General features: G+C 46.6%; 1 pseudogene across 1 annotated transcript in view; it reads left to right on the forward strand.

Moving 5' to 3' along the window:
* The window catches only part of LOC146838974 (uncharacterized), a 48,342-nt pseudogene extending 28,039 nt beyond the window's left edge, over positions 1-20,303 (forward strand). Inside the window, exon 3 of the transcript XR_014960739.1 lies at positions 16,501-20,303. The product of XR_014960739.1 is annotated as an uncharacterized LOC146838974 (transcript). The remainder of the gene's footprint in view (positions 1-16,500) is intronic.
* Positions 20,304-23,209: the final 2,906 nt, after the last annotated feature.

Below are 23,209 nucleotides of genomic sequence, written 5' to 3' on the forward strand. Positions count from 1 at the left end.
GAAGTAGGTGTAAGGGGTAGGCTGTAGGTATCACATAAGCGTAGATCAACATGATGTCTAATCCATGTAATCTGCCGGCGCGGCTCCCGGCCCCACCGTCTACAGGGAAACAGAGATCGCATGGACAGGAGGATATACATCATACTTGGGTACATTTGTACAGAAGTTATGCATTCATGGGGTCCCACACATTGTTCCTTCATGGTGGTCGAATATTGTTCTTGGCTTCTAGGTTAAGGATATACATATCCCAGTTCACCCCACCCACTCTCCCCACTCCTCTAGTGAGTAGCATGTGTAGTGTGTTGGCCTCTGCTCGTGCACAGTGCAGGAGAGTATGCAGCTGCCTCTTAGTGTCCAGCACAGAGGCTGCTTTCCAAGACATTTCTATTTGGCGCTTGAAAAGTACGTATGCAAGGTCTATCAACCGGTGTAAATGTTTGCTCCCCTTTGCTTTAGGGCGAAGGCCTAGCAGGCAGGATTCAGGAGTAGGTGACAGTGTATGGTCTGCGGGTTCCACTATGGTGGTTGTAACCTCGAGCCATGACACCTGTAGTGGTGAGCACTCCCACACCATATGTTAGAAGCTGGCATCAGCCAGTTTACAGTGCGGGCACTCTGGTTTCGAATCAGGAAACATGAGCTGGATACAGTGGGGGGAGAGATAAGTGTGATGTGTGTAGTTAAACTTTGTGATTTGGAATCAAGGGTTCAAGTAACCCTTTGCAACATGTTGTAGCGCCCGCATGCATGACTTGAGCGGTTGCGAGAGCACAGCGTTCCATCTAGCCAATGCCGTCCCGGTGTGCAGCTGGTGAAGGGTTAATGGTTGGCATTTAACATACCTTCCTGTTGCCCTGTTCTTCAAACAATGTATAAAGATTGGCTAAGGTAGGGTGCTCAGCTCTGTGTTATTGGAAGCCAGCATCCTACTACCCAGTTCTTGATCTTAGAATACTACTGAGCTATAAATGTATTATTTCTGTCTGATCTGGGCCTGCACCCGCTCTACCTGTCATAGAGGAGAAGCTGCTGAGGAATTAGCACACATGCTGCTAGTTTCAGACTCTTCGGGCACAATGCAGTAACAATCCACTATCCAGCTGCCTCACCTATCACTTGTTGACTCTGTCCCTGCCTTGGACCCGATAGGGAGCTCTGTTGCTTATTGGTTAGGTTCGGCTGTACAAATACCACATGAATAGCACCTTTTTCGAAGGAAGAACACTTTGGTAAAGCAAACTCTGCTGTTGTGTAACGCAGCTGAGATAGTAAAGACCCTTGTAGCCTGCAGCACGCTTTGGATCATTTGCTGGTGGGTTTCACACCATGAATTAATTCGATTTTACATTGTTGAGCTGTGCTTATGGCATTTTGTGTGTATTTGAAAAGCATTGCTTAGCATGTGGGCCTATGTAAAAGCTGTGTAGGGACTGTGTACTTGCGGGCATGTGTGAGAGTCGCAGAACACACTTTATCTTTGTGTTATGTGCAGCGTGCACTGTTCTGGTGCATTCTCCATCTTGTGGAAAGAATGAGGTTCTAGAGTCACCAGGCACCTCCATTTTTTGTGCAAAGTACCTCGAGTGTTGGAGTGTATGGCTTTGTGTGTCATGCTGGCAATTTAATAATTAATTTGTGCCTCGTAAGGGAGCCAGTTAAGTGATTTCAAATAAGGTGTAATGTGGTTATTGCATTCAGATCCAGTAATAAGCCTTGCAGCTTAATTAAGGGGGGCCAACTTTGTTCTAGGAAGGCCACAAAGGGTTACATTTCCATAGTCCAGTCTGGAAATCACTAGGGCTTGAGCAACTGACTTGAAGTCATCGAGGGGAGGAAGGGTTTGATTTTCCTTAAGATCCCCATTTGAAAGTAAGCCCCATCCTGCTTTCTAGTAAGTCAAGGAGGCTGTCATGTTTGACCGTATCAAATGCTGATGAGAGGTCAAGGACGCTGAAAAGGCAGGATTCATTTTTATCAAGCATTTGTAACACGTCATCAACGATGTGAGTCAGGGCTGATTCAGTGCTGCTTGCCTGAAGGAATGCGGATTGGAATTGGTTTAAGAGTTGGAATTGCTCTATGCGATTGCATAGCTGGGTATGGGCACATTTATAGAGGAGCTTTGAAAGAGTCGGGATGCTAGAGATAGGGCAGAAGTTATTTAGATCAGTGTGTTCCGCCGTGAGTTTTTAAGAATGGGGGTTATCTGTCCAGAATTGAAACTGTTTGAAGAGTGCCTTGAATTAATGAATCATTTACTATTTTGGTTCAGAGTGGGAGAAGAGATGTGAGAAGTTGGCCTGGCATATGCTGGTCACTAGTTATAGTGGCCACCTTGCACCAGTCCAATTCGACTCTTGGTAGATAGGTTTAAAGACAACCTTTTAAAGAAAGCTATCCTAGTGGTAGCTGTGGAGAGCAGCCTTCAGGCTAAGTCTCTGAGGAATGTAAAGCAGCTTGTTTTACCTTATAATCTCTTGAATTACCAAATGAAAAGACACCACACAGGTATATATATCAAATATATATGTATTTATTTCTAAATATACTCTACTAATCTCTTTATGAGATTAGAGCCAGGTAAACATTAATAATATCAACAGTTCTCAATAAATTAAGCACAAATATGGCTGTAGCCCTAGGGACGTACCAGACCATATACTAAAATAGTGGTATAACAAACTCGACTTGCAAAAGTAAGGGGTCTAGGGCCTTGGGAATCGCTGGGGCTTCACTGCTGCAGTGTTTACAGGTAAGTAATCAGCCCACAGGAGACGCGTGCAGTGTCTAAACACGCACGCGGGTTTCAATGCGTTTCAATGGCAAATGTCGCGGTTTGTATTTTACAGTTCTAGGGCACTTCGGAATGGACAACAAGCAAACAACTTACAGGGTAAGTACTTCGATAGCCAATGCGCACTTGGGCACCGTAATGCCAGAGATACCTCACCCAGGGAAGCCGGGTGCAGAGGTGTCCTTTGGTGTCGGGTCGCGATGCTGCTTTCAATGGGAATCGGTGAAGTCTTGCTGCTGGTGTCGTCGGGTGAAGTGTCCGTGGAAATCCAACGATGGATTGGAGTTTCAGGCGACCTAGAAATTGAGGGGACAGAGTTCAGAGTCACTTGCCAGTGACCGGTGGCCTTCAGGATAGCTGACCACAACTGTCGAGTCTCTTCACGTCGCTGATGGTGGTTTGTCTCTTCGCCCACGTGGTCCAGGAGAGATCGAGGAAGACCAACAGCTGGATTTGGAGGGTCCCACGACGTCTGCAGCTGATGGCGGTGTCAGCACTCGGATCAGAGCCAACAAACCTTGGCAACTGCAAGTCTCGTGTAGAATGAAGATCTTGGATGGTTCAGACCAGCAAGGTCCGATGGACTTACCCAGCGAGGGTAAGTGAGGGCAGGCCCAGAGCAACCAGGCGAACCCTTGGAGCAGTTCAGAAAGTCTTCGGGCGGGCTACTAGCCAACGGGCAAGCAACCGCAAAGACGCCTTCGCAGGGAAACTTCAGGAGCAGCCCACGGTCACTCGGGACGAGGTAGGCCGCTGATCTTGGGTTCCAGACCTGCTAGGGACTTGGACATTAAGTGGTCCAAAGCACAAGTTTGTAGTTCGTCGTTCATGGCTTGCACTCGAAATTAGTGCACGGTTCCCTGGTATTGCTGTACCTCGTCACTCGTGAAGTCCAGACGCCACAGCTTCGCTGGGGACTCAAAATGGCCGACGAAAGGTCAGGAAATCAGCTTCAGGGGACACAGGGACTTCGGGCTCCGGCGGGAGCGGTAAAGTTTGCAACCGTTGTTCAGTCCTTTAGGTGCCTGCCAAGCAGGGGAGTCACTCCTTGACTCCAAGGGAGATCCTTCGATCTTCTAAAGATAGTAGAAAGTTGAAGGGCCAGGATTCTTCTTCGTTGAGCGTCGTCCAGGTGTAATCTAAATTGCATTGGCAATGTGTGGTATCTTATACTGATAAGATGGGAGGGACTAGCTCTATGGCCACTCCTCTAGGAGGGCCAGGGTAGTGGGTGGTTACACCCATTTCCCTTTGTCCAGTTTCGTGCCAGGACAGGGGCAGGCAGCCCCTGAACCGGTTTGAGCTGGCATATGCACAGAGGAGCCTACTGCTCCCCCAGTGCAGGACTTCAAAGCACTCTAAGAGTGCACCCACCCAGCTCCAATACACTAAATCCTGTCTGGGAGGTGGTGACACCTCCCTGTGACAGGAAACCCTTTGTTGAGCTCTCTCCTCTGCGAGTTTCGGTCAGCAGCAGGGGGGCAGCCCGGTGTCTGTGCTGGTGGCATCCATTTTGTGATGCCAGGGCTCTAGATGATTTCTACCGTGTAGTACAGGGTGTACATGTCGTCCCCTCTAGAAGGGTGGGATCCTACTCCCACACCAGTTACTGGTGTGGGTGTAGGATTCCAAGTTGTTTGACACCAAACACGATATGTTTTGATGCAGTCATTCCAAAGTTAGCATTTACCGCGAGGTAATAATGCACTTAAGAGTATATGGTTTAACCGCATCCACAAACAGCAGCAGAGAATAGACTCTGCCAGCTGCAGAGGGGTCCTGCTCAGGCAGGAGCACCCCCTCACATAGTAAACCAAGCACCCTACCCTTGGGATTGATAGGGCCTACCATAGGGGTGACTGATAGGTTTATATGTGTGTGTATGGTGAGATATAGGAACCTATACCTCAGTGAGGAGTGCTAACACTACCTCACACAGGCTGCAGTAGCAGGCCTGTGGTGTCAGATTGTGAGTGCTTCCCAGGGGTGGCATAATACATGCTGCAGCCCCTTGTAGGCCTGTGAAGTACCAATGCCCTAGGTACCTAAGGTACCATATACTAGGGGCTGATAAGGTACCACAGTATCCAATCACTAGTGCATCTAATATGCACACCAAGTTGTTTAGAGAGATCAGTTAGACTGGGGCCCTGATTAGCAGGGACCCAGCCAGACTATAGCCAGAAACCAGTGTATACATCAGAAAAAAAGTGGGGGCAACACAAGTGCAGATCCTACTCTCCTACACAACCCCCCCCCCCAAACGCAGGGACATTAAACTAACCTTGACCAGTTGAGTCTTCATGTTCTAAGTGGAAATACCTTGAGAGTCCATCTGCATTGGCATGTTGGGTCCCAGGTCTATGTTCCACTGTATAGTCCACCCCCTGTAGGGAAATGGACCACCTGAGCAGTTTAGGATTTTCACCTTTCATCTGTTTGAGCCAGAGGAGGGGCTTATGGTCAGTCTGAACTATAAAGTGAGTGCCAAACAAGTATGGCCTCAGCTTCTTCAGGGCCCACACCACAGCAAAGGCCTCCCTCTCAATGGCTGACCAACGTTGCTCTCTAGGGGTCAGCCTTCTGCTTATGAAAGCTACTGGCTGGTCTTGACCTTCCTTATTAAGTTGAGACAGTACAGCTCCCACACCCAGCTCTGAAGCATCTGTTTGGACAATGAACTTCTTTTTATAATCTGGACTCTGTAAGATGGGGGCAGTGCACATTGCCTGCTTGAGGTCATCAAATGCCTTTTGACAGCTAGCTGTCCACTGAACCTTTTTTGGCATTTTCTTGGAGGTAAGATCATTTAAGGGGGTCACTATAGATCCATATCCCTTAACAAACCTCCTGTAATACCCAGTCAGGCCCAAGAAGGCTCTCACCTGTGTCTGGGTGGTTGGAGCTACCCAGTCCATTATGGTCTGGATCTTGCTCTGTAATGGTTGAACCTGGCCTCCACCTACAAGGTGGCCCAGGTACACAACCTGACTCTGCCCTATCTGGCACTTAGTGGCCTTGATAGTGAGGCCTGCTTTCTGCAGGGCCTCCAGTACATTTCTGAGGTGGACCAGGTGATCCTGCCAGGTGGAACTATAGACAGCAATGTCATCAAGATATGCTGAGCAATAGGTTTCCATCCCAGTCAGAACTTTATTCACCAACCTCTGAAATGTGGCAGGTGCATTCTTCAAACCAAAGGGCATTACCACAAAGTGATAGTGCCCACCAGGGGTCGAAAATGCTGTTTTTGCCTTGGCATCATCAGCTAACTTGATTTGCCAATAGCCTGCTGTAAGGTCAAATGTACTTAGATACTTGGCTGAGGCCAAAGTGTCTATTAGTTCATCTGCCCTTGGGATTGGGTAGGCATCAGTCCTGGTGACTGCATTGAGGCCCCTGTAGTCAACACAAAACCTCATCTCTTTCTTACCGCCCTGGGTGTGAGGTTTTGGGACAAGTACTACTGGGCTAGCCCAAGGGCTATCTGAGGGCTCAATAACACCTAGCTCCAACATCTTCTGGACTTCAGTCCTGATACAGTCCCTGACATGGTCAGGTTGCCTGCAGATTTTACTCTTTACAGGCAGACTGTCTCCATTGTCCACCTCATGGTTGCACCAGGAAGTCTGACTTGGGGTCAGGATAAACATATGTCTAAACTGCTGTAGCACTTGTCTACATTCAGTTTGTTGATGTTCAGTGAGGCTGCTTGCCAAAGCAACACCATCAACTGACCCATCTTCAGGGTTCTGTGAGAGCAGGTCAAGGAGAGGGTCACTCTCCTCCTCCTGGTCCTCATCAGTTGCCATTAACAAGCTCATGTCAGCCCTGTCCACATATGGCTTAAGTCTGTTGACATGGAGCACTCTAAGAGGGCTCCTGGGAGTACCAAGATCTACCAAGTGGGTGACCTCTCCCTTCTTTTCAACAATTGTATGGGGGCCACTCCGTTTGTCCTGGAGGGCTGCTGGGGCCACAGGCTCCAACACCCACACTTTCTGGCCTGGCTGGTAAACAGTCAAGACAGCCTTTTGGTCATGCCAAGCTTTTTGGAGTTCCTGGCTTGCCTCAAGGTTTTTACTGGCCTTCTTCATGTACTCAGCCATCCTGGAGCGGAGACCAAGTACATAGTCCACTACATCTTGTTTGGGAGGTTTGAGAGGTAACTCCCATCCCTCTTTCACCAGACATAATGGTCCTCTAACAGGGTGCCCAAACAGAAGTTCAAAAGGGCTGTAGCCAACCCCCTTCTGAGGAACCTCCATGTATGCAAACAGAAGGCAGGGAAGTAAAAGGTCCCATTTTTGCCTAAGCTTCTCTGGGAGTCCTTTAATCATTCCCTTTAGGGTTTTGTTGAATCTCTCAACTAACCCATTGCATTGTGGGTGATAGGGAGTAGTGAATTTGTAGTTTACACCACACTCCTTCCACATTGCAGTTAGATATCCTGACATAAAGTTGGAACCTCTGTCAGAGATGACCTCCTTAGGAAAACCCACCCTGGAGAATACTCCAATGAGGGCTCTTGCTACCACAGGGGCTGTGGTAGTCCTGAGGGGAATAGCTTCTGGATACCTGGTGGCATGATCCACTACCACCAGTATAAATCTGTGCCCAGATGCAGTTGAAGGGTCAAGGGGACCAACTATATCAATCCCTACCCTCTCAAAGGGAACCCCCACCACAGGTAGTGGTATCAGGGGGGCCTTTGTGGTGCCACCTGTCTTGCCACTGGCTTGACAAGTGACACAGGAGCGACAAAACTCCTTTGTGTCTTCAGACATGTGTGGCCAATGAAAATGTGGTACAAGCCTGTCCCAGGTCTTGTTTTGGCCCAAGTGACCTGCCAATGGGATATCATGTGCTAGGGTCAAGAGGAACCCCCTAAACTTCTGAGGAATCACCAACCTCCTGGTGGCTCCAGGGGTAGGCTCCCTAGCCTCAGAATATAGGAGCCCCTCATCCCAATAAACCTTATGGGACCCACTAGCACTCCCAGCAGCCTCAGCAGCAGCCTGCTGTCTGAGGGGTTCAAGAGTGGAGCAGCACTGTTGCTCTTTGCTCAGATCTTCCCTGGAAGGGCCCCCTGCCCCCAAGAACTCAACCTGACCAGGCTCAAGTTCCTCTGGGGCAGTTCCTTCTTCAGGCTCTGCTTCTCCTCCCTCAGGAGGGGAATCTGAGATCTGAGCCAGAGGGGAAGGCCCAGCCTTAACCCTACTGCTCTTCCTCTTGGGTAGCACCTGGTCCATAGTTTCAGGATCCAGAGCTGGTTCAGCTTTATGCATTTTGGCTTGTGACCTGGTCACAGCAAATACCTCTGCAGGTATGCCCAACATCTCAGCATGAGTCCATAATTCTACTTCAGACCAGGCTGAAGTCTCTAGATCATTGCCCAACAAACATTCGACAGGGAGGTCTGCACTGACTACTACCTTTTTGAGGCCAGTTACCCCTCCCCAGGAGAAATTAACAACTGCCAGGCTATGGTTGGTCCTGGTGTTGCTAGTATTGGTTACCTGGTACATTTCACCCAGGATGATCTGTGTAGGGTCCACTAGATCCTCTGCCACCATGGTGACACTAGCACCTGTGTCCCTAAATGCCAAAGCCTGTTTGCCATTTATGATAGGCTGCTGTTTGTATTTGCCCAGATTACTGGGGCTCACTAGGAAGGACATATCAAGGTCTCCCTCACAAACTAGCATTGCCTGTGTTGGTACTCTGACTAGGCCAGAGTCCACATCAGAACCCAGGGTCAACCCTACTACACCCTTATTCTGAGTATTACCTCCACCACTTGCTGTACTAGGGGGAACAGTTGCCTTAGGGGCTGGAGTGGTGGTGGTTTGGTCTTTGGACTTTGTACAGTCAGAAGTCCAGTGCCCTTTCTGTTTACAGAATTTGCACCAGGGCTTCTTTTGGCCTTTTCCCTTGTTGGATTGTGACTCCCCACCAGTTGCAGATTTTTGGGGCCCTTGTGAAGACTTCTGATCTTTAGATTTATCCCCACCCTTATCTGAGCCTTTAGGATCTTGCTTCTTAGTGTCACCACCTTGGTTCTGGTTTTTCTGATTCACCCTGGTTCTGACCCATTTGTCTGCCTTCTTTCCCAATTCTTGGGGAGAGGTCAGTTCAGAGTCCACCAGGTACTGATGCAACAACTGGTTCTGGCAGTTATTAAGGATCTGTTCTCTCATTATAAGATTATACAATCCCTTAAAATCAGTTACTCTACTACCCACCAGCCAACCTTCTAGAGCCTTAGTTGCACAATCAACAAAGTCAGTCCAATCCTGAGTCTGTGCTTTTTGGGTGTCTCCGAACTTCAACCTGTACTGTTCAGTGGTTAAGCCAATCCCATCTATCAAAGCATTCTTCAGGGCTTCATAATCATTAGCATCCTCTTCTCTAACAGTGAGGAGCTTGTCTCTCCCTTTGTCTGAAAAGGAGAGCCACAAGATTGCTGCCCACTGTTTCTGGGGGACCTGTTGAACTTTACAGGCCCTCTCCATAGCAGTTATCCATTTGTGGATATCATCCCCACTCTGGTAGGGAGGAACAACCTTGGACAGGTTCCTATGATCTGGCATGTAATCTCTGCCTCTAGGGACACTGTTGCTGCCACCAGGGGTATCTAACCCCTCCTTCTTTGAAGCTCTTTGGAGCTCGAAGGCTTCCCTATCTAAGGCCAATTGCTTGGTTCTGAGGGCAAGCCTAGCTTCCTCATACTGGAGCATCTTGAACCTTCTGTCAGAGGAGGTCTCCCTGGGAAAGTTGGAGTTCATCTGTGGAATAGATTCTCTTCCAGAGTGGTATGACCTGTCAGAGTCCCTTGAGAGGGACCTAGGCCTGTCTCCCACTTTGTCAGCTCTCTTAGGGAGATTTCCTCTATTCTCTTCAGACCCATCTGGGTCTGGCCCTTCACCCACATAGTCCAGGGCATCTTGATTTTCATCATCAGACCCAGAGACTATGTGTGACCCACCCCCTGATCCAGACCCACCAGCTCCTAGAGCTTGTCTCAGGTCATCTGCTACTAGCAGATCTATCAGGTGTTGTGATGAGGGACTCCTGCCCACCCTCAGATTTCTTGCAAAGCATAAGGTCTTCAGCTCAGTGTAGGCTATATCTTTGTACTGAGATGGGATGGACCCACTGGCTCCATCCTGGTGAGGCATACTAGTGTTGTGCAGTGTTGTACTACCTACACTAGTTGTGGCCTACTAAACCTAGCTTGAGCTGTAGCAAGGGTGTGCTTGTCCCTTCACAAACAGCTCTAAGTTCAGTAGAACTTATTGATACTAGCTTGACTTTATATGTACCTTGAGTACCTTAAGTGGTTTTCAGTTAGTAATTCAAATAGAGATTTTCTGGTAAAACAATGGCAAGCTGGAATCCCACACGCTGCCCACCAATGTGAGAAGTTGGCCTGGCATATGCTGGTCACTAGTTATAGTGGCCACCTTGCACCAGTCCAATTCGACTCTTGGTAGATAGGTTTAAAGACAACCTTTTAAAGAAAGCTATCCTAGTGGTAGCTGTGGAGAGCAGCCTTCAGGCTAAGTCTCTGAGGAATGTAAAGCAGCTTGTTTTACCTTTATAATCCCTTGAATTATCAAATGAAAAGACACCACACAGGTATATATATCAAATATATATGTATTTATTTCTAAATATACTCTACTAATCTCTTTATGAGATTAGAGCCAGGTAAACATTAATAAGATCAACAGTTCTCAATAAATTAAGCACAAATATGGCTGTAGCCCTAGGGGCGTACCAGACCATATACTAAAATAGTGGTATAACAAACTCGACTTGCAAAAGTAAGGTGCCTAGGGCCTTGGGAATCGCTGGGGCTTCACTGCTGCAGTGTTTACAGGTAAGTAATCAGCCCACAGGATTGCAGTATCTAAACACGCACGCAGGTTTCAATGCGTTTCAATGGCAAATGCCGCGGTTTGTATTTTACAGTTCTAGGGCACTTCGGAATGGACAACAAGCAAACAACTTACAGGGTAAGTACTTCGATAGCCAATGCGCACTTGGGCACCGTTATGCCAGAGTTACCTCACCCAGGGAAGCCGGGTGCAGAGGTGTCCTTTGGTGTCGGGTCGCGATGCTGCTTTCAATGGGAATCGGTGAAGTCTTGCTGCTGGTGTCGTCGGGTGAAGTGTCCGTGGAAATCCAACGATGGATTGGAGTTGCAGGCGACCTAGAAATTGAGGGGACAGAGTTCAGAGTCACTTGCCAGTGACCGGTGGCCTTCAGGATAGCTGACCACAACTGTCGAGTCTCTTCACGTCGCTGATGGTGGTTTGTCTCTTCGCCCACGTGGTCCAGGAGAGATCGAGGAAGACCAGCAGCTGGATTTGGAGGGTCCCACGACGTCTGCAGCTGATGGCGGTGTCGGCACTCGGATCAGAGCCAACAAACCTTGGCAACTGCAAGTCTCGTGTAGAATGAAGATCTTGGATGGTTCAGACCAGCAAGGTCCGATGGACTTACCCAGCAAGGGTAAGTGAGGGCAGGCCCAGAGCAACCAGGCGAACCCTTGGAGCAGTTCAGAAAGTCTTCGGGCGGGCTACTAGCCAACGGGCAAGCAACCGCAAAGACGCCTTTGCAGGGAAACTTCAGGAGCAGCCCACGGTCACTCGGGACGAGGTAGGCCGCTGATCTTGGGTTCCAGACCTGCTAGGGACTTGGACATTAAGTAGTCCAAAGCACAAATTTGTAGTTCGTCGTTCAGGGCTTGCACTCGAAATTAGTGCACGGTTCCTTGGTATTGCTGTACCTCGTCACTCGTGGGGTCCAGACGCCACAGCTTCGCTGGGGACTCAAAATGGCCAACGAGAGGTCAGGAAATCAGCTTCAGGGGACGCAGGGACTTCGGGCTCCGGCGGGAGCGGTAAAGTTTGCAACCGTTGTTCAGTCCTTTAGGTGCCTGCCAAGCAGGGGAGTCACTCCTTGACTCCAAGGGAGATCCTTCGGTCTTCTAAAGATAGTAGAAAGTTGAAGGGCCAGGATTCTTCTTCGTTGAGCGTCGTCCAGGTGTAATCTAAATTGCATTGGCAATGTGTGGTATCTTATAGTGAAAAGATGGGAGGGACTAGCTCTATGACCACTCCTCTAGGAGGGTCAGGGTAGTGGGTGGTTACACCCACTTCCTTTTGTCCAGTTTCGCGCCAGAGCAGGGGCAGGTAGCCCCTGAACCGGTTTGAGCTGGCATATGCACAGAGGAGCCTACTGCTCCCCCAGTGCAGGACTTCAAAGCACTCTAAGAGTGCACCCACCCAGCTCCAATACACTAAATCCTGTCTGGGAGGTGGTGACACCTCCCTGTGACAGGAAACCCTTTGTTGGGCTCCCTCGACTGCGAGTTTCGGTCAGCAGCAGGAGGGCAGCCCGGTGTCTGTGCTGGTGGCATCCATTATGTGATGCCAGGGCTCTAGATGATTTCTACCGTGTAGTACAGGGTGTACATGTCGTCCCCTCTAGAAGGGTGGGATCATACTCCCACACCAGTTACTGGTGTGGGTGTAGGATTCCAAGTTGTTTGACACCAAACACGACATGTTTTGATGCAGTCATTCCAAAGTTAGCATTTACCGCGAGGTAATAATGCACTTAAGAGTATATGGTTTAACCGCATCCACAAACAGCAGCAGAGAATAGACTCTGCCAGCTGCAGAGGGGCCCTGCTCAGGCAGGAGCACCCCCTCACATAGTAAACCAAGCACCCTGCCCTTGGGATTGATAGGGCCTACCATAGGGGTGACTGATAGGTTTATATGTGTGTGTATGGTGAGATATAGGAACCTATACCTCAGTGAGGAGTGCTAACACTACCTCACACAGGCTGCAGTAGCAGGCCTGTGGTGTCAGATTGTGAGTGCTTCCCAGGGGTGGCATAATACATGCTGCAGCCCCTGGTAGGCCTGTGAAGTACCAATGCCCTAGGTACCTAAGGTACCATATACTAGGGGCTGATAAGGTACCACAGTATCCAATCACTAGTGCATCTAATATGCACTCCAAGTTCTTTAGAGAGATCAGTTAGACTGGGGCCCTGATTAGCAGGGACCCAGCCAGACTATAGCCAGAAACCAGTGTATACATCAGAAAAAAAGTGGGGGCAACACAAGTGCAGATCCTACTCTCCTACAAGAGAGGTTTTAATCTCAATGAAGAGATTTGAAGGAAGCGGATCGCTGAAGTGCTTTGAAGGTTTAAATGTTGATAGGATTTGTAGTATGGTCATTTCATCAAAGGATTTGAATGAACACCATGCTGCAATATTTTTGGGGGTGTGTGCTGGACGCTCAGGCCAAATAGGCGGGTGGGGTCTGACGTGTGAAGGCGTCGGGGGGAGATCCAATCCAGTCTTTAAGTCACTTTCAATTTATTTTTTGTCTTTTCCAGGAAGAAGGCTGCAAATTCTTAGCGGCTAGGCTGCAGATTAGACCCAGAAAGCAGGTTGAGTTTCCTGTTGGATTGCAATTTCACGAGTTCAAACTGTTTTTAGGTCAGTTCCTGGCATTGTTTAGCTGTTTCCTAAAGACATTTGCTTTTGAGCTATGTATGTGTTTTTGTTGTAAATGATTCTTAGAGATCTCAGGTGCTGGAGGTGTTCGAGTGAGGAGGAGAATCTCCATGACCATTCAGCCAATCTCAGATTGCATCTTTCAGCGTTTAGACTAGCATTGTACCAAGGCTTGGAGTCTTTGGCGGATACTCTTTTTAGTTTGAGGGGTGCCATAGAGTCTAGAATGTTTGTCTTTGAATTAGTGTCATGAACAGTAAGGTCCTGGACATCTGACATGTCCTATGGAGGGGGTAGGATGTAATTGCTGATAGATGTCAGTTCATTCAGGTGTATGTTTCGAGGGTTCCTTTTCCAGTGTCTGTTTTTTTTTAATTTGAACCTTTTTTGAGGACAGCGATTCAGTGATGAGCAAAGTGATTCAGTGGTGGTCTGTCCAATCACATGGAATGATAGCTTCAAGTTGAATGGAATTAACTTTTGAGATAATTAGATCTAGGGTCGCTCCCAGGTTGTAGGTAGGACTTTCGCATATTTGGATCAAGTTTAGGTGAGCTAGGAAGGTTTTTAGGCTAATCACTAATATGTCATTTGGGTCATTGCAGTAGAGGTTAAAGTCACCCGGGAGAATTTGGGCGCAGTATACACCAGAGTTGGTTGTGATGATTTCCATAATTTGTTCATTCTATGAGAGGTAATCTCCTGAAGGGTGGTAAAACGCATGCAATTTGTATCAAGTTCTATCTTTACTCAGGATATCAATGCCTAGATATTCACACGAGATGAGAGTAACGTTTTGTGCTTGCTTCACAGAGAGATTATTGTAGTGAGTACAGGGGATACCTCCACCAGGTCTGTTTGGTCTATCTAATCTGATGATGTCATAGCTGGGCGGTACTAGAATGTCGAGCGTTGGTATGAAGGAGTCATTTAGCCAAGTTTCAGTCAGGACTATAAGGTAAAGATCATGAGTTAGGATAAGGTCAGCAATATCCACTGTCTGTTTAGATGCCGATCTGCAATTGAGCAGCGTACATTTCAGGTGGGGTATGGCGACAGCGGAGGCAGCCTGAGTTTTGGGAATTTGCTTGAAGTTGGAATTGTTTATTGCTCTGGGATTGGGCCTAGGATCTCTATGTGGATTCGACTGAAGGAGGAGGGAGTAAATATTGTTGTCCGAAAGAGTATCTTTCATCCTGATGTGTCGGGTGGAGGCGTTGGGGTAGGGAATTGTCTTCCAGGTCAAATGAGGAGATGTTGCGATTGCTGAGATCCCATTGGATGTGCGGGGTGACATCTGTCTAACATGATTGTTATTAGATTGCTAAAGGGAGTGTCTATTTTTACCCATCGGCCTCATGGGACACCAACAATTAACGAGCTCGGAGGTGAGGGATATTAGGCTTTGAACCTTAGCCTTAAATTGATGAAGGTCCTGCGAGATCTCAGTGAGTTTGAAGTAAATAGTAATGTGGGAACAGGTGGTCGTGATGTGGGTCAGGGGGCCAGGAGAGAGGGTGCTCTGGTCTATGGTGTTAGTGAGAAGCTGTGTTTGGAGAACCAGGGGAGGGGGAATAGAGCTGGAGTCATGATTGAGGAGTGGGGGTGTGGGACTCATAAACTGGTTGATGAGGAGATCAGAACCATGTTATTGGTCAAGTTAGGGGGTTCCCATATAGCAAGTGTCATAGTTTGGTCCAAAGGGGGTGTCACAGACTTATCAGTGGTGACAGCGGGGGAATGTTCAGAGGTCAGGTGCAGAGATGAGGTGATGGTGTTTGTATCTAGTCTGTGTATTTCAGTGGTCACTGCTCTAGGGGTGTGGAGAGGGATCAGACTATTATGACGACAACTGTTGGTTGAATCAAGCGGCAAGGGTAATGGTAAATGAATGCTGTTCGGTAATCTCATGAAGGTGGATGGGGAGGAGGAGAAAGGGGTGGAGCAATACAAGTAGTGTGGAGAGGGGAGGATACAGAACTTTCTTCATTATAGAGAGTTTGATGAGTGAGGAAAATTTCATCAAGTAGTTCTAGGTTGCGTTCAAATGCTTGTCTGAGGAAAATCCCATTATTATAAAGGGAGATGGTTGCTTCTGCTCGGCAAACGATAGAGGTAGTTACCCAGAGTCTGAGACCATGGGGCTCTTTAGTGGATGTAGTGATCCGGAGCAGAGAGCATAGAGCTTTCCTTCATTGTGCGGTCTTTTGGTGTAAAAGATAAGGTCACTTATGGAAACTCCTTTATTCGTGCAGACATAGGGGGTGGAAATAAGGGTTTCTGGGTAGCATTTGAAAAGTTTGTGTTTGAAGTTCGTAAAAACGCTATTAGATAGTTTAGGGGGGTATATGATAGTGTAGGAATTACAGCCGGCTGGAACCAGTTTAGAGTCTAGTGATCTTTGAAAAAGGGAATCCATGACTAAGGGCACCAAATTTCCAGAGTGGAAAGAGGGGAGGGACCAGAGTACTACATGCTCACATGGGGGGAAGTTGAGGGGAGTTGAGGAGAAGGGGGTATGGTCAGATGAAGGAAGGAAGGGATGGAGCAAATCCAGGGGTGGTTGGAGGAAAGTTCCATGACTCCGTTCTACAAAGGCAACCCATTAAACAGCAGCATTATGACAGAAGATGTCCAGAGAGAAGAGGGTACTCTTTCTTTTTTGTGCTTCCCAGCGTTATATGCATGCGATAACTAGGTGGAAATCAGCTAATCCTGAAGAGAGGATCCAGCTGTTGAAATACATTAGGTCAAACTAGATTATGCAATTAGGAAGATAGAGTAGAGGGATAAGGGGATGGGATGAACAGTGGCCTAGGATGCAATTGGAAATTCGGATCCATCTCTTACTCCAAGAGCTGTTCTTGTTTTAACAAAACCTTGACCATATGCATCTACCCAAAGCTGTAACTACTATACGAGTGCTATGCGAGCGCCCTTTTTTTGCTAAGTTACTCTATGAACACCTTTGCTGAAATAAATAAGATTGTGGCATGTTTAAAGGAACTTTTATGTAAATATCTCTGTATGGTTAAATATGCCTTCATAAGTTTCAACAATAGTAATAAACAAGATGCTTTTACAATCAATTAAAAATTGTGTATGTGCATGCCGGTATTTTCCATTTAAGTAATTTAAATCTCTGTACATCCGACAGAAAACAATCCTTGACTGTACAACATGTTTAAGAATAATGAAGATAATACTGGAAATCTGCAAAAGCAAAGTCAGAAACATTGAGTTCCAGTAATCAGTAAAACATAAGTGCCATCGGAGACAGCCGAACCTGAACATAAACTGACAGATCTTGGAAGTACCGTCAAGGGCAATTCGGTGGTTCTACGAGTCTCAGCTGTGCACCTCCGTGCCTCAAGATGAAGAAATGACCTTTAGAAAATTAGGACAACACTGATCAACCACTTCTTGTGTAAACATGTCCAGTACCAGCTCTGATCATGAGTTGGTTACTGCAGTGCTCTGCTTCCTAAAGTGATATCAGACCACCATTCAGTGCTAGAGGTGTATTGTAAACTCTTTCAGGCCATTCCAAAGCAACCAGCGAAAAGCGCAGTTAACTGAAAGTTAAAAGAAATGGGGGTTCTGCTATATAAAACACAGAGTACTGTCCCAGTGTGCACCAACCAGAAGGACAATGGATCTTTACTCACAAGCTCGCAGAACCATTTTCCAGTCTAAAGACACTATCGCCCACAAAGAAGCCTTACACATGTTATGAGTGTGACGAATATTTGGTGACCTTTGCACTTTAGTGTTTAGTGGGAACGCAAATGTGCAAAATACCACACACATACAGGGAGCATGAGAATAACACAAGTGCTTTTTCTGTCATGTTGACCCTTCAGGAAGCACAGTCAAGAGATGTAGAAAAATACATACCTGACTCCGAGACACTAACCAAGAAAGAAAAAACATACGCCTTCAGTGAATGTGGAAGTAGTTTTACAGAATCATCTAAACTCAGAAGTCATCAGCGATCACACACAGGTGAAAAGCCATTTAAGTGCAGTGAATGTGGGAAGAGCTTTATATATTTACCAGGCCTGAAACGGCATCAGAGAACACACATAGGGGAAAAGCCATACAAATGCAAGGAATGTGTGAAGAGCTTTAGTCAATCTGCACACCTAAAACAGCATCAGGGAACACACACAGGGGAAAAACCATTCAAGTGCAATGAATGTGAGAAGAGCTTTATATATTTATCACACCTAAAACTCCATCAGAGAACGCACACTGGAGAAAAACCATATCATTGCAGTGAATGTCTGAAGAGCTTTAGTCATTTATCACACCGAAAAAAGCATCAGAGAACACACACAGGGGAAAAATCATATCACTGCAGTGAATGTGGAAGTAGTTTTAGTGACTCATCAACATTAAAAGTTCATCAACGAACACACACTGGAGAAAAACCATACCATTGCAGTGAATGTGAAAGTAGTTTTAGTTCCTCTTCAGGATTAATGTATCATCAACAAACACACACAGGGGAAAAACCATATCATTGCAGTGAATGTCTGAAGAGCTTTTGTCAATTATCACACCTAAAAAAGCATCAGAGAACACACACAGGAGAAAAACCATATCATTGCAGTGAATGTGGAAGTAGTTTTAGTGACTCATCAACATTAAAAGTTCATCAACGAATACACACTGGAGAAAAACCATATGATTGCAGTGAATGTGGAAGTAGTTTTAGGAATTCGTCAATATTAAGGAATCATCAGAGAACACACACGGGGGAAAAACCATACCACTGCAGTGAATGTGGAAATAGTTTTAGTGAATCTTCAACATTAAGGAATCATCAGCGAACACACACAGGGGAAAAACCATTTAAGTGCAGTGAATGTGTGAAGAGGTTTAGTCGATTAACAGACTTAAAATACCATCAGAGAAATCACACAGGGGAAAAACCATACAAGTGCAGTGAATGTGTGAAGAGCTTTTGTCGATTAACAAACCTCAAACAGCATCAGTACACACACACTGGGGAAAAAAACATTCAAGTGCAGTGAATGTGGAAGTAGTTTTAGTGACTCTTCTTCATTAATGTATCATCAACGAACACACACCGGGGAAAACCATTCAAGTGCAGCGAATGTGGGAAGAGCTTTATATATTTATCATACCTAAAACTCCATCAGAGAATACACACTGGAGAAAAACCATATCATTGCAGTGAATGCGTGAAGAGGTTTTGTCAATTATCAAGCCTAGAAAAGCATCAGCGAACACACACTGGGGAAAAACCATGTCATTCCAGTGAATGTCTGAAGAGCTATAGTCAATTTTCACACGTAAATGAGCATCAGAGAACATACACAGGGGAAAAACCAATCAAGTGCAATGAATGTGGGAAGATCTATATATATATTTATCAGGCCTAAAACACCATCAGCGAACACACACGGGGTCAAAACCATTCCGGTCAAAAAAATTAGTTATTGTGAGATGAAGGAATTATAGAATATTATAAAATTACAATAATGCAGGACATTCAAATACCAGCTGATAAAAAGCAGAGTATAGAAGACTGAACTAGTAGGAAAGGAGAAAAACATATATATTTGAAAAAATATAAAATTGTCTATTCTCTGCTTTTTTTTTATTTCTCTACATCTAGGAAAGACATGAAATATCAGGGAACCCATTGTAAGACTAGCAGTATAGAAACATTGTTGGTTTTTATTCTGTGAGAGAGTTATAACGAGAGAAATCCACGCACACCTGACCATGCTACCTTTAAAATCAACACCATGAACAATGATTGGACTAAACATGGTACTTTCAGCTAATTTTAGAGATTAGTAATAAAACATATAAACCCAACACACTCAAAACAATTTGACACGCACAAAATGAACATTCTTCAGAGCTGGCTGTGGTTTTGGTCAGTTTATGCATCATTAATGGTTCTGTGACAGCGGCCAGAGAACAGTTTAGAAAAGCAGTAGAAGTGAAAGTAGGAAAATGTGATCTGCAGCTCTCTGGGTTAACCCTTGCAGTGCATGACATTTACCTCTGAAGCTCTGATGTGGAACAAATGATGATCCAGGCCAAGTTCTTCAATTCAAAAGAGTGCAGGATCAATAATGAAGGTCGCAGAGCTGCAGCTGTGTGATTGCCAGGCCGATCACATGACTTGACTTCAGATGAGTGCAGGATCAATAATGCCTTCCTGTCTTGTATGGCATGGTGGGTGTTCACTGAGAACCAACTTTTCAACCTAGGCGGAGGGCACTGGGGATGCTCCAACTTATTTAAAAGGTAGTTTGATTGGTCAACAAGACAGCTGTCCCTAGCTCTCACTGAAATGCACAGAGTAAGGAGGTCATCAATTTCTGTGACGCCAAGTTGCTAACACTGAGGTGACAGATAAAAGGATAACAGAGCTGCAATTTGCCAAGAGTTATGAGCTGAGCAACATTTTCAATGTATTAGGGCCCTTTAAATGAAAATATTTCTTTTTAAAGAAAGCTAGTGTGAGAATCTCTGAATAAAGTTTCCTCCTAACCTCAAATGATCCAGATATTCTGTAGTAATTAGCCAAACCTATGAAACAAATCGCAGCTAGAGAGTTTTAGCTCAAAAAGTGACTTCAGTAGCTTAAGAATTCCTTTCATGCGTAGGTTTGAGGATGCTTCTGGTAACATGTTTCCGCAGGTTTGATTTAACTAGCGGTGTGAATAACTATGAAATCTTTTTTGTCAGTCTGTGCATCTTTGAATGTGTAATCAAACGTGTAATCATTTTTAAATATAGGATGTATCTTATACTTTTGACGCACCAATTCCTTGTTTCCTACCAGTGTTAGTGAACTGATTAGTTAATGTAAAAATTCATTTTAGTTATTGACTTGTTTTCTGCGCTATTGATGCATCAATTTTGTGGAATATTCGTGAATTTGAGATAAATCTTGATGGATTCTATCACTCATATTCTGTCTGCTCTTCTGTGATTTTTTATTTATGAAGAGAGAATGCTTTATGTATATCTAGAGTCTTCCTCATCGGGGAGGTGTGAGGGGCCCGATGTGACACTGTTAGTCAAAGCTTCAAGGGGAGGTCGCAGAGACTCAAAGCCAGAGGATTTCAATGTCGAACCGGTTTGTCTCCACTTAATTATCCTCACTGATCATAATACGTGACTGGATCAGGACCCCTCCTCCTTGTCCAGATGGGCTGCTAGCTGGGCATATTCAGCACAGGTTTGTAAATCAAGGTTTTGTGATATAAAACATGAAAGTAATGGAAACATGCAAGCATTACAAAGTAACGTGAGGGCGGTTTTCCCTCTGTTTCCATCTCTCAGCCTAGACCAAAGCTTCAGTCACTGCAATAGTTTGTTGTGGAGTATGTTGGCTTATGGCATTGTCTGTAGAAGAGATGGTGTTTCTGCTGCACGTGTGTGTGTGTTGTGTGTGTGTGTGTGTGTGTGTGTACACACATTATTGCACCTGCCAGGTAAGGGGCCTGTGAAACAGTTGATCATACATGTCTGTGCATTCTTAAAGTGCCTCAGCAGGAGGTTTCATGTATGTAGGTTGGATGTGTGTGCGTGTGAAGAGGGTAGGGTTGCCTTTGCAGAGTGTGTATGTCTGTATGAGGTCTCTTCAGTGGGTCCATATGTTTGCAGGGTTCCTGACTTTGCAGATGATTGCAGGACTTTCAGTCTCTCTTCTTGGCCTCTCCGCTCTAAACAGGAAGATGAGCGAGCTCCCAAAGCAGAAGAGGCCTGGGAAGAGAAATAAGACCGGTACAGAAAGAAAAACGCAAAGGGTGGAGTAAAGTAAATAATATATATATATCAGATAAAATACGAAATAAATAAATCTATAGGCGAGGGAACCAGAGCTCGAAAAGAAGGGCAGGAAAAGGAATGTGTAGGAGAGTAGGATCTGCCTCTTATGTTGCCCCCACTTTTTTTTTTAATGTTTACACTGATTTCTGGCTATAGTTTGGCTGAGACCCTGCTAATCAGGGCCCCAGCCTCTCTTGTCTCTAAACAAAATGGAGTGCATATTAGGTGCACTAGTGATTGCATACTGTGGTGCCTTATGAGTCCCTAGTATATAAGCCTGGGCGTAGTTTGCGAAGTAGCACTAGGCGCAGCTACGCAAAGTGCACTTCGCGAGCTACGCGTAGCACTTCGCGAACTGCATAGTACCCTGTTCGCACTGTGCAAGATGTTGTTTTCAATGATTGCACAGTGCGGACAAGCAACCAGCACTGTGCAATCATTGAAAACGGCATCTTGCACAGTGCGAGCTGTAGTTTTCTGCCGCTCGAGTAGGTTTTTACTCGAGCGGCAGCTTCCTCAACGCGGACTGGTAGTTTCTCATCGCGAGCGGTCGCGAGCATACGCGACCACTCGCAATGAGAAACCTGACCTCCTCGCATTGAGAATCTCGCCGGGAGGTTTATTTTCCACGCTCGCGATCGCCAACTTGATGTTGCTGATCGCGAGCGAGGAAAAAGTCTCGCCGGGATGTCATTTTGCTTGCTCGCGGTCGCCAACTTGACGTTGAGGGCCGCGAGCAAGCAAAAAATGACCGCTGCACTACGCTACGCTACGCGTGTTTGCACTGTGCTACGTGCAATTCGCGTAGTGCGAAGTAGCGCAAACTTCGCAAACTACGCGAGCGTAGCGTAGTGCTTTGCCCAGGCTTACTGGTATATGGTACCTTAGGTACCAAGGGCATAGGTACTTCACAGGCCTACCAGGGGCTGAAGCATGTAGTCTGCCACCCCTAGGAAGCAGACGAAATCTGACACCACAGGCCTGCTACTGCAGCCTGGGTGAGGTGGTGCTAGCACTCCTCACTGAGATATAGGTTCACTGTATCTCTCCCTGCACACACATTTAAACCTATCAGTCACCCCTAAGGCAGGCCCTATCAATCCTGAGGGCAGGGTGCTTGGTTTCCGTGTGAGGGGGTGCCTCTGCCTGAGCAGGGCCCCTCTGCAGTTCTCAGAGTCTATTCTCTGGGGCTGTTTGTGAATGCGGTCAAACCATATACTCTTAAGTGCATTATAACCTCACGGTTAATGCTAACTTTGGAATGGCTGCATCAGAACATGTCGAGTTTGGTGTCAAACGCTTTGGAATCATACCCCCACACCAGTAACTGGTGTGGGAGTATGATCCCACCCTTCTAGAGGGATAGACACGTACCTACTGTGGAAACGTGGTAGAATCCTGAAGAGCCCTGGCATCACAAAATGGATGCCACCAGTCACAGACACTGGGCTGACCTCCTGCTGATGACTGAAACTCGCAGTGAAGGAGGCCCAACAATAGGTATCCTGTCACAGGGAGGTGTGACCACCTCCCAGACAGGGTTTAGTGTATTGGGGCTGGGTGGGTGCACTCCTAGAGTGCTTTGAAGTCCTGCACTGGGGGAGCAGTAGGCTCCTCTGTGCATACACCAGTTCAAACCGGCACAGGGGCTACCTGCCCCTGCTCTGGCGTGAAATTGGATAAAGGGAAGTGGGTGTAGCCACCCACTCCCCTGACCCTCCCACAGGTGGGGTCATCGAGCTAGCCCCTCCCTGCCTTCTAGTATAAGTTAGGGAACCTCTGCCATTGCAAACTAGATACCCCTGGACGACGCTCTGAAGACGAATCCCGGACCTTCGACGTTCCACTACTTCTGGAAGATGGAAGAATCTCCCTTGGAGTCAAGGAGTGACTCCCTTGCTTGGCAGGCACCAAAAACTACATACTGTGGTCGCAAACTCCATCGCTCCCGCCGGAGCCCGAAGTCCCTGCAGCCCAGAAAGAGGGTTTCCTGACTTCTCAAAGACCATTGTGAGTCCCCAGCGACGAAGTGGACCCCATGA

The sequence above is a fragment of the Triturus cristatus genome, chromosome 4_2 (assembly GCF_964204655.1).
Source record: "Triturus cristatus chromosome 4_2, aTriCri1.1, whole genome shotgun sequence".
NCBI classification, from domain to species: Eukaryota; Metazoa; Chordata; class Amphibia; order Caudata; family Salamandridae; genus Triturus; species Triturus cristatus.